The sequence below is a fragment of the Aegilops tauschii genome, chromosome 6 (assembly GCF_002575655.3).
Source record: "Aegilops tauschii subsp. strangulata cultivar AL8/78 chromosome 6, Aet v6.0, whole genome shotgun sequence".
Lineage (NCBI taxonomy): Eukaryota > Viridiplantae > Streptophyta > Magnoliopsida > Poales > Poaceae > Aegilops > Aegilops tauschii.
In genome coordinates, this window is record NC_053040.3 from 339,813,142 (window position 1) to 339,825,005 (window position 11,864).

At 42.8% G+C, this 11,864-nt stretch overlaps 1 long non-coding RNA gene across 1 annotated transcript; it reads right to left on the reverse strand.

Annotated features, from left to right (window-relative positions):
• Nucleotides 1–2,253: 2,253 nt before the first annotated feature.
• LOC120965859 (uncharacterized) lies at nucleotides 2,254–2,910 on the reverse strand. Its single transcript, XR_005758857.3, has 2 exons — nucleotides 2,707–2,910; nucleotides 2,254–2,528 (listed from the first exon to the last, which is right to left on the reverse strand). It is a non-coding gene; the product is annotated as an uncharacterized lncRNA (long non-coding RNA).
• Nucleotides 2,911–11,864: the final 8,954 nt, after the last annotated feature.

The following is an 11,864-nucleotide window of genomic DNA, read 5'->3' on the forward strand; positions in this document are numbered from 1 at the left end:
CTTGCATGTGGATAGAACTTTTTTTGTTTTCCATGCAATGTTTCCCAACACCAGGCTCTCTTCACTGAATGGAAAGTTCTCGGCCAAAGGAAGTCTACTCACTCCAGTTTCCTCTTTGGAGACAGATGGAAGAGATATAACTATAAACGAAACAAAGCCATCCCATTCAGGAAAATGTGGTTGTACCAAGAAGTTTCCGTTTTGTGGCATTTGTATTAGCCAACTATTAAAGTTGGTTTAACAAAAACTATTTATCTATAACATTTCAGTAACTACATTAATTCTATACAATCTTTGATACAACGAGGAAAGATTCATGTGAGATCACTGTTTGAAGTAAAGTCTTTCCCCGATATTCCATGAATGTTGCCACTTATAATGGTTGATGGTTCATGTTGTCAAAGTAATTACCGGTTAACAGTTACATTAAAATATTGATACAAATAGTACTTAACCATAGTGTTTCCCTTGTGGCTATATACCTCTGCTAACTAAACCATATTACGACAACAATTGTACCACAAGCAAAGTGAAACAAAAAATAAGATCAATAGTAAATGCGGAAAAAGAGGAATTTGAACCCATGGCCTTGCAATTCCATCAACAAATGGAGGTGGTGACTTGCTTGCTCAAGTGGAGTATCAAAGAACTCCTCACCTTCACCTCCTAGATTATTTCCTTCTAGAAATAATTATAAAAAACAAATTCAGAAAAGAACATAAATCAAATTCTCTCGAGCGGCATCTAGACAATTCAAATAAATCTCAAATTATTCCCACTAAATTAGAATAATATTTGAAAAATAATGCAAAATGTATAACCTCATTGGGACTTATGGTTTAGGAGTTATTCCTGGTCAATGTTTAGTCAATAGAATAAAGAAAAACAGAGAAGTAATATAAATTAGAAAATCCACCGAGGGCCACAGCGAAGGCGTATTTTAGAATTATGCCTCCACTTACGTACCCGTTCGGAAGCGACTGGCCCACTGACGGGTGTGGTCGGCGGAGTGCTCTACAAGGCCAGCCCTTCTGGCCAATGCGTTTCCTGTCTGCTCGGGCATTCAGCCCACGAATACGTCATGGTTATTGTCAGGGGCCTCTTCGGGGATCTTTTGTGGTCGATTTCTCCTCTCATATCCTATGGCTTGTACTTCCTGAAATAAGCTTATTGCCGAGGTATAAGTGTGGGTTTGGTTAGCATTTCCCCACACTAAATAATTTTTGACGATGCATGTATACATCATAATCTACTACACTTGTAGCACATTCTTATATATTTCATGTTTGACGCGATCACTATGTTCTACAGCATGTACGAAAAGGAGTTACTGGCGCAAAATCCAAGAAACAATGAGAAATGGGTTAGGAAAGGATTTTAGCCATGTAAGCATTTAAATTGCACTGTATGTTTTTATATACATTGAGTACAAGAAGGTGATCAACTTGTCTATTTTCTAACCGTAGGGTAAGAAGATGTGGGAGGAGGGGCATGCAGTTAGTGATACCCTTTATGCACTAGCAATGGGTCCTGGTACTCGCGTAAGTCATTATGCATCTTGCATTGTTGAAGATGTGTGCTCTACAATACCCTTGCACACGACGAAGGCAAGAAGACACCAAACAGTGTTGTGATGACCACAAATACGCTTAAAAGGTGGGAACTAAAATGTATGCTATTATAGTAGATATTGTTCGGTTGCAGTATGTATCTTTAGTTTGGAGGTTCATCCGTGTGTGGTTCTGTTATGTTGTCGTTGGTATAACCAGTTTATCATGATCTCAAAACCCAAATCTGATGAATTTTATAAGGCCATCAATGTCAAGGTGTCATATCACACAAACGAGCCTTATATTTTGGAAAATCAAGCAACACATATATTCTTCTTGGAAGAGACCATTGCAGGTAAGCAAGACTTAAGAGTATTACAATAGTTTGAGGAGAGTAATTCGTTTAACGAAGTTGCACAACCAGATGATTCTTACACTGCTACTATTGTAGTGCGTGCCATAGATGTTTATGATATATTAGAGGGCAAACACACCTATGAGCTTGGAGAAAAGATAGTTTGTCGGCATGTGCAAGTATATGAGCTGATCAAAAAGAATCGATGTTCAAGGACATTGATAGTGAAAATTCATACAAACGCATATGGTGAAGATGTTGACGCTGGTGCTGCGGATCATGATTAGATTGCTTTTGTCGTGTTTGCATGTGAGCATTCCTAGTTGTACTTTAAGACTAAGTAAGGAATATTTGGTATGGACTCAACTTCTGTCATTGCTCATTATCAATTCATCATACTACCCAACCTTATTATTTGTTACATCACACATCCTATGCGAATTGCAACTTTTTCTTTGTTTTACACTCTTTTTGGCAGATACAAATGATTTTAAATTGTGCGTATATGTAACATAACCCCTTGGTAAAGCCCTCCTTGTGGCAGGCTTTAGCACATGGATCCACCCTGCATGATACTGTCATATAGGTCCTGCTTGCTACCTCGCAGGTCTTGGCTTCTGAGGCTACAAAACAACCACAGAAAATGGTGTACAAAAGACTCAGATCCTATGAAGTTCCATCTGAAAAGAACATCAAATTACTTTGCATGGAGTAGGAATTCCACATATTAGTGGGAAATTCTTTTAGAACACATTTAGGAAGTGCCTTGTTCTTCATGTGAAGTTTTGAGACAATACTTACAAGGAACTAAAAGAAGTGGCATGAGTAGTAGAAGGCATAACAGGCTTGGCACCTTGATGTCGCCCATTTCTTCAGGAATGAAAAATCACAAAAGCAAGTACACGAGAATGGAATAGATGCACATCAAAATAGGATATGCCATATCTTATAACATGGAAACATGAGACCTAAAAATAGTCAAATACAAGATTGTGTGATGCTATCTAGAAGATATGCATGTTGGAATTTTTGTTAGTCTATCTGAAAGATGTGGCTATATCTGCGAGAAATCCGCTACGAAGGAAGATAGAAACCAACATATTTATGGAGTATAATAATATAGAAATTTAACATCTCCATGCGCACTACAATTGTGCTGTCCTATGTACAAGATGTGGCTTTATATGCATTAAATCCATTTTAATAGAGGATATGAACCAACAACATTATTGAGTATAATAATGTACACATTTACATTCTACCTATTAAAGTTGTTGCACAAATGCAGATTGATTTTCTAAGATGATCGGATCATCACCACCTAATATCGAACAATCTATTTTGTTTTTGATCCATCGCACAAGGGAGAATATTACCTATTAATAGGCCATCATTTCTTACAACTTGATAGTTAACATATAAAAATACATTCATAAAGAATAATATTTTTGTTGAAATTAATGGCAGTAGGTTCTCTAAAAGGCCATTGGAGTACCCACCTCCTGTGGTCATCCTCACTCGTGGGTGCAATCTGTGCCATCTGATTAGCACAAAACTCACGCCACTGGCTATCTAGCGCTAGGGGCAGTGCTATAGTGTTGGGCCGGGGTCAATTCATCCCTATGAGCTTGGTCCAAAAACTGTTGCATAAATACTGTTGATGAGCCACAAGTATAGGGGATCAATCGTAGTCCTTTCGATCAGTAAGAGTGTCGAACCCAACGAGGAGCAGAAGGAAATGACAAGTGGTTTTCAGCAAGGTATTTTCTGCAAGCGCTGAAATGTCGGTAATAGGTAGTTTGATAGCATGATAATTTGTAACGAGCAAGTAACGGTAACAGTAAATAAAGTGCAGCAAGATAGCCCGATCCTTTTGTGGCAAAGGACAGGCCAAAAGTCTCTTATGATAAGCAAAGCGTTCTTGAGGGTACACAGGAATTTCATCATATCACTTCCATCATGTTGGTTTGATTTGTGTTCGCTACTTTGATAATTTGATATGTGGGTGGACCGGTGCTTAGGTGTTGTTCTTACTTGAACAAACCTCTTACTTATGATTAACCCCCTCGCTAGCATCCGCAACTACGAGAAAAGTATTAAGATAAAATCTAACCATATCATTAAACTTTTGGATCCAAATCAGTCCCTTACGAAGTAGCGCATAAACTAGGATTTAAGCATAATATATTCATGAACACATATATATTCATGAAATCATAATAGGTTCAGATCCGAAATCATGGCACTCGGGCCCTAGTGACAAGCATTAAGCATAGCAAATTCATAGCAACATTAATCTCTGAACATAGTGGATACTAGGGATCAAACCCTAACAAAACTAACTCGATTACATGATAAATCTCATCCAACCCATCATCGTACAGCAAGCCTATGATGGAATTACTCACGCACGGCGGTGAGCATCATGAAATTGGTGATGGAGGATGGTTGATGTTGACGACGGTGTTGATTTCCCCTCTCCGGAGCCCCGAACAGACTCCAGATCTGGTCTCCCAAGGAAGAACAGGAGGTGGCGACGCCTCCGTATCATAAAACATGATGAATCCTTCTCTCTGATTTTTTTCTCGCCGAAAGTGAATATATGGAGTTGGAGTTGAGGTCGGTGGAGGTCTAGGGGACACACAAAGCAGGGGGCACGCCCTAGGGGGAGCCCCCACCCTTGTGGACAGCTGGTGGGTCCCCTCCGGTTGATTCTTTCCCTGTATTTTTTATTTATTCCAAAAATATTCTCCGTGGATTTTCAGGTAATTCTGAGAACTTTTATTTCTGCACAAAAATAACACCAAGGCAATTCTGCTGAAAACAGCATCAGTCCGGGTTAGTTTCATTCAAATCATGCAAATTAGAGCCCAAAACAAGGGTAAAAGAGTTTGCAAAAGTAGATACGATGGAGACGTATCAGGTGCCAGCGGTGTGGAAGAAGATCTGAGGCGGCGAAACAGAGTGTGGAGGGCGGATCCCTACTATGCTGGACCCTTCCGTCATTGGAGCAGCTGAGCTGGGGTGGACGATGGCGCAGCAGGAGCGGAACAAACCACACAAGGTTTTCTTTGAAACCTATCTGTAACTGGAGTAATAGTGTAAGGGCTCATTTGAATTGGAGGATTCTAACAATGCAGGGATAGGAAATACACAAGAATTGGATACGAATGCGCGTGCAGACCAGAGCATTTGCAGATACAGGATTTTCGTCAATCTGGGTGTTTGGTTCAAAGGAATGCAAAGAAGCATGGTCAAATTAAGTCAAACAACAAGAAAATGTAAACTTATAATGCTATTAGAGCATGGTTAATAACAAAGTCTACTGCTGGCTATATAGTAGTGCCATGTCATCTAGAGCTCATAGAAAAGTCCACCGATATAGTAAATCGGTTGTAGATTAGCTACTAGTTGATTATATTATTTAATGCATGCATGTGAAGGAAGGTAGGTGATTGGAAGGAGAGGAGCTAGCGCCTGCTTGTTTGCGTTTACATGGGCTGCATGCAAGCTTTTACCTTGTTTGCTATGCTGCAGTCGGGCTACAGATGTGTAGCCAGCTTCAATCTCTGTCCTCCTTTCTCTTTCTTCCACATAGGATTTGATGACATGGAAAATGCTCTAGCTTGCTGATTAGGACTTATTAGACTTGCTCTTATGCTACTATCACTTAGTCTTGTTCTTCATGAATAAGAATTTAAAAAGGAGGGCCAAGTGGGTATTAAAATTCCTACAGTTTTTCTTTGAAAGAGACACTAAAGGAACAAATAATACTTTGGACCCAGGCCACTGCCCTACTAGCTAAACTCCCAGGCCCATCTACACATGCATAGCTCCAACACGTAGAAATAAATAATGATGGCTTTCGAGAGAGTCCATCACGGATAGCTAACTTGCCTAGTACCCACTGCTTGTCATATAGGAGAAACATTTTTTTCAGGGGTGTCATATAGGAGAACTAATCATATTCCTCATTACTACGCGTGCTAAGTGGACAATATATATAACCTCTAAAGTAAAAAAACAATGCAACAAGTGTACAACCTCTATGGCGAAGCCATGTCGATCCCAGCATCATTGGGTTGGTAGCTGAGGATGCTGAGGATGTTGGGGCTGATGTGGTTGTCGCAGGAGGGGAAGAAGATCTTAGGCGTCTGGAGGTGGAGTCAAGGGTACTGCTCCGCTATGATGGAGGGTTTCGTCGTTGGAGCACCTCCGGTGAGGTGTACGATGGCGAGGCTAAAGCAGGACAAGAGAGACAACATTAACCTGAAGTGGTATTCTAATAGCATCTGCAATAGATGATGGAAATAAAATACATCACCAAAAAGTGCTAGATGTAAAATACATCAGTCGCTCATCTCTGAACTTAACTGTCGAAACTGAAGTTTGCTATCGAAACTGAATGCGCTAGTAGCAGAAAGGTAGTGCACTAATTGTTTTGGCCACTCGAGCGCTAGTGGTAGAGGAGCAGCGATCTAAATCGGTAGCCGCTCCAACAGGGAACGTACTACCAGAGAGCAGACGGGGCAGCTGGTCCTGCAGCAGCGCCCGGAGCAGCAGTGCGTGCGAGAGCCGGGGCAGCTGGTCGTGTGGCAGCATCTCGGGTAGCAGCAGAAGGGACTCAAGCGAGAGCCTGAGCTGCTTCTCTTGCACCAGCAGCGCCCACAAGAGTAGAGCAGCAGCGCAAGCAAGAGCAAGAGCAAGAGCAGCAGCGGGAGCTAGAGCAAGAGCAGACGAGGCAGGGGACCAAGAGCAAGAGCAGAGCAGCGGCGCGAGACAATATCTCTCTCTATCTCTCTCTATCTATTCGTCTCTCTGGGCCTTATTTGCCTCTAACAAATGGATGTACACCGACTGATCTCCCACTATACATATAGCTAGCTAGGTCATTTATAACTCATTTTCCGCACGCGCCGATCAATCTACCTCATTAGTTATGTCTCTCCCTTCCTCCGACACACAACAATTGATCTACCAATCTAGTTAGGTCTGCTTACCAAACACATGGTCCCCCTTCATTATCCATGCATGCCTCCCGACACATCTATTACGCACACGCACACACAGACACACATCCCACTCTTCTTGATATTGCTATTGTATCCTCAGTTTGTCTAGTAGGCCTCTCCCACCATCTCCGAGAAGCAACTCCATCACCCCTCCGGCACTCTACCTCTCTCTCTCTCTCTCTCTGTCCCAACCTATTTCTCATCCTTCACTTATGTATGGATGTCGACCGATCTCCCTCAAGACATGGCTAGGTCTCTCCTTCTCAACACATATACGAGTCGGTCTACCTCTCTAGTTACGTCTCTACCCCCCCCCCCCCCCCGCCCACACACACACACCGATACATCGAGCGCTCTAGTCATGTCCCCCCGCCACACACAAACTTGCTCTCTCCCCTCTGACGTTTTGGTAGGTTAGTCGCCCTATATCTTTGACGTTCACACACACAATTTTGATGGCTCTCTTCATCGATCTCGCACCCACACACTTGATCCTCTCTTCGACTTTATCAATATGTATGACGCCTCCCTCTCTTCTCATGGATCGCCCCCTCTATATATGATATTGATAGGCCTCTATTTCACACACATTGCATGTGTCACGCATTTTTGTTTGAGACATCATCGACACGTATTCCCGCAAATACATTCACGAAATCACCCCCCTAACAAAAAGCACTCACGAACGCATATGGCATCTCTCTAGGTTTGTATCTCTCTCACACAAACCCACAAAGGTGGGGGACGTGCACGAACAGAAGAGGTGCATGCACGGCGCACGTACTCCCGTCTCTTTCCCAACCACACCCGCACGGGCACACGGTGGAGCTCATTTCTGTAGGAAAAGGCAGCCCACATGGTAATTTGACACGTGTACTGGTTGTCCACTTGATGGAGGATCGTGTACCGCGGGTGAACAAACAAATTGCGACTTGATGTGTTATTTAAAAAAAAGAGGCAAACCATGTGGGGCCTACCTTAGAGGCAAGGCTCTATACACTGGAGATTCTCTGTACTACTTTTGATGTTTCCTGTCAACTCGTAGAACGAGGAGAAGCTTGCTTAGTACACCATCTCCCCAGCCCACGGGCGCAGTGGCTCGTAGAATCGCAGGACGAGGAGAAGCTTGCTTACTACGCCTACGTCCGCTCTCTCCCCCATGCGTGCGGTGTGCTACCTCTTGAGCACTGCATTGGTTTTCCCTTGAAGAGGAAAGGGTGATGCAGTAAAGTAGCGTAAGTATTTCCCTCAGTTTTTGAGAACCAAGGTATCAATCCAGTAGGAGACCATGCTCAAGTCCCACGCACCTACAAAAAAAATTAAGAACCTTGCAACCAACGCGATAAAGGGGTTGTCAATCCCTTCACGGCCACTTGCAAAAGTGAGATCTGATAGAGATGATAAGATAATATTTTTGGTATTTTTATGACAAAGAGTAAAACTAAAGATTGCAAAGTAAAATAAATGGTGCCAGAAATAGCTAGTTGACGGGAGATTAATATGATGGAAAATAGACCTGGGGGCCATAGGTTTCACTAGTGGCTTCTCTCAAGAGCATAAGTATTACGGTGGGTAAACGAATTACTGTCGAGCAATTGATAGAATTGAGCATAGTTATGAGAATATCTAGGTATGATCATGTATATAGGCATCACGTCCGCGACAAGTAGACCGACTCCTGCCTGCATCTACTACTATTACTCCACACATCGACCGCTATCCAGCATGCATCTAGAGTATTAAGTTCATAAGAACGGAGTAACGCTTTAAGAAAGATGACATGATGTAGAGGGATAAACTCATGCAATATGATATAAACCCCATCTTTTTATCCTCGATGGCAACAATACAATACATGTCATTTCCCCTACTGTCACTGGGATCGAGCACCGCAAGATTGAACCCAAAGCTAAGCACTTCTCCCATTGCAAGAAAGATCAATCTAGTAGGCCAAACCAAACTGATAATTCGAAGAGACTTGCAAATATAACCAATCCTACATAAAAGAATTCAGAGGAGATTGAAATATTGCTCATAGATAATCTTGATCATAAACCCACAATTCATCGGATCTCGACAAACACACCGCAAAACAAGAGTTACATCGAATAGATCTCCAAGAGAATCAAGGAGAACTTTGTATTGAGATCCAAAGAGAGAGAAGAAGCCATCTAGCTAATAACTATGGACCCGAAGGTCTGAGGTAAACTACTCACACATCATCGGAGAGGCTATGGTGTTGATGTAGAAGCCCTCCGTGATCAATGCCCCCTCCGGTGGAGCGCCGGAAAAGGCCCCAAGATGGGATCTCACGGGTACAGAGAGTTGCGGCGGTGGAAATAGGGTTTTGGCTCCGTATATGATGTTTCCAGGGTATATGAGTATATATAGGCGAAAGAGGTCGGTCAGGAGAGCTATGAGGGGCCCACGAGGGTGGGGGCGCGCCCAGGGGGCAGGCGTGCCTCCCTGCCTCGTGGCCTCCTCGTTGATTGCCTGACGTCCACTCCAAGTCCTCTGGATCACGTTTGTTCCGAAAATCATGTTCCCGAAGGTTTCATTCCGTTTGGACTCCGTTTGATATCCTTTTCCTTCGAAACACTGAAATAGGCAAAAAAAACAGCAATTTGGGCTGGGCCTCCGGTTCATAGGTTAGTCCCGAAAATAATATAAAAGTGTATAATAAAGCCCATTAAACATCCAAAACAGAATATATAATAGCATGGAACAATCAAAAATTATAGATACGTTGGAGACGTATCACGGTGGCTCGCATGACGAGGAGAAATTTCACTACTCCCTCCGTTAGACGTATATATACTCCTCGTCCCTACCTTGATTAGAGAGATTATCATATTGTTTGAAACATATGTCTTTTAGAAGATTTCAATATGAACTACTAGTACATACTCCAGACACTAATGTATGTAGAGGTATTTTAGAGTGTAGATTCACCCATTTTGCTCTGTATGTTGTCCATATTGAAACGGAGGTAGTAGTACGCACTCTCCCTCGCGCCTCGCGCCTCGCCCCTCGACCCTAGCCCACGTGGTGGACGTGCCGCAATTCATTCTGTCTCAGATAGCCAGAACCATATACTGTAGTACCATCATTGCTGGACTTCTCGAAGAGGAGAAGAGCCAAGCACAAGGTTATAATATTTTTTAGATGCCAAGCGCAAGGTTTATAGGAGAACGAGTAGTAGTAGTAGTAGTAGTAGTAGTAGTAGTAGTAGTAGTAGTAGTAGTAGTAGTAGTAGTAGTTGTTGTTGTTGTTGTTGTAGTAGTAGTACTAGTAGTAGTACTAGTAGTACATAGTGTATGAGGAAGAGGCAACAAGAATGTATGTTTGTGTGACAGTCTCTTCCTATAGAATGTGCTAGATCTAGTGGACCTCATTGTTGCAATGGGAGGGAGTATCATAGATGGCACTATTCAGAGTGGTGGGCAGCGGGAATAATATTCGGAGCTGCTTAGTCTTAAACCCCATGAAGAAGTCCTATCGAAAGGAATAGCCATCCTCTACATGTGCTCCTATGTCAAATGAGTAAATGAGACAAAAAGAGAAAGAAACAAAGTAAAAAAAATCACCAGCCTTAGAGCCATCCCTATTGTATCAGTGAATGATATTTGTACGTCGTGATTGACATGGCTATCTTATTGACCATGCTGCGGAGGTAGCAATGGATTTTTATTTATTTGTGGAGGTAGCAGCAGATGGATATTCAACGAGGAGTAAAATCATGGCTGGTTCCTCGGTTAAACATAGAGAAAGGTGGGCCTCTTGATTTGACGGCTCATTTGTCATTATTACTACTTACGCTCTTTGCCCATAATAACCACATGGTAGAGTAGTTGGCTATACTTTTAATAACCATGCTACGCACGTACTAGTAGCACTCTTTGTGTCTTCCCCAACCACACACATGAGACGGTGGAGCTCATTTCTATACGATGATGAAGCACACGTGATAATTTGACGCGTCTAGTAACACTTAATGGAGGGTCGGGAACCACGCATGAATGATGTCGCGTTATTTAGAAATAAAGTTTTTTTCTTCAGTGGCACGTACACAGTATAAATAGGTTCATATGAAGGGAAAAAGAAACAGCTCCACCATATATACATAGCTAGGAGCCTACACAGTTGCTTGCTGGGGTTGCTCTCTTCACACTCTCTCGCACAAAACGATTGTGGCCACATCTCTAACATCCGGGCGGATCACGTCCGCCAGGGGAAGGGGTGGATCCTTTGTGTAGATGCGGTCGCTGTTGCAGACGGCGAAAACCCACTGTCGGCGTGTCCCGATCAGGGGTCCCCGCCGTTCTATCTCAGAAAGCTGGTGCGGTTGGATTCGCCCCTTGCTCACTACCGCGACGTGGGAAGTTGCCACCTCCTGCCGCCCTTGTCTAAGCTAGCTACATCCCGACATCCCTCAGGTACAACTTCCTTTACAGACGGCTTGCACCACTGCCCCAGCTGCCCACATCGCTCCATGTGGATATTTCTCTACTTCTTTGCCCCACGTGTACCTCTACTGGCCTCTACCGTATTTGTGATGAGTTTATGTCTCATAAAAACTAGTCCCACTAGTCTTATTATAATCACACTTCAATTCCTTCTTTGCCATAGGGATGCTCAGCTCGATTTTAGTGAAACTGCACAAAATGATCCGATGGTCAAAGGGTTGGAAACTTCATTCCTTCGGAACGTTCAACCACACCAACAAATTAAAGCCTAGTTAGGGTTTAGGGTTCAAGGCCTAGGGACTGCATGGATCATTTTTTTAGCTGTCTCTGTTCCAAAATAAGTGTCAACTTTAGTACAACTTTGTACTAAAGTTGGCATAAATTTGAGAAACTTATTTTGGAACAGAGGGCGTATTGTCTATAATCTGTGAATCATTGAGATGCAATAGCATGCATGTTAGTCTCCTTTGTATTTGATGGA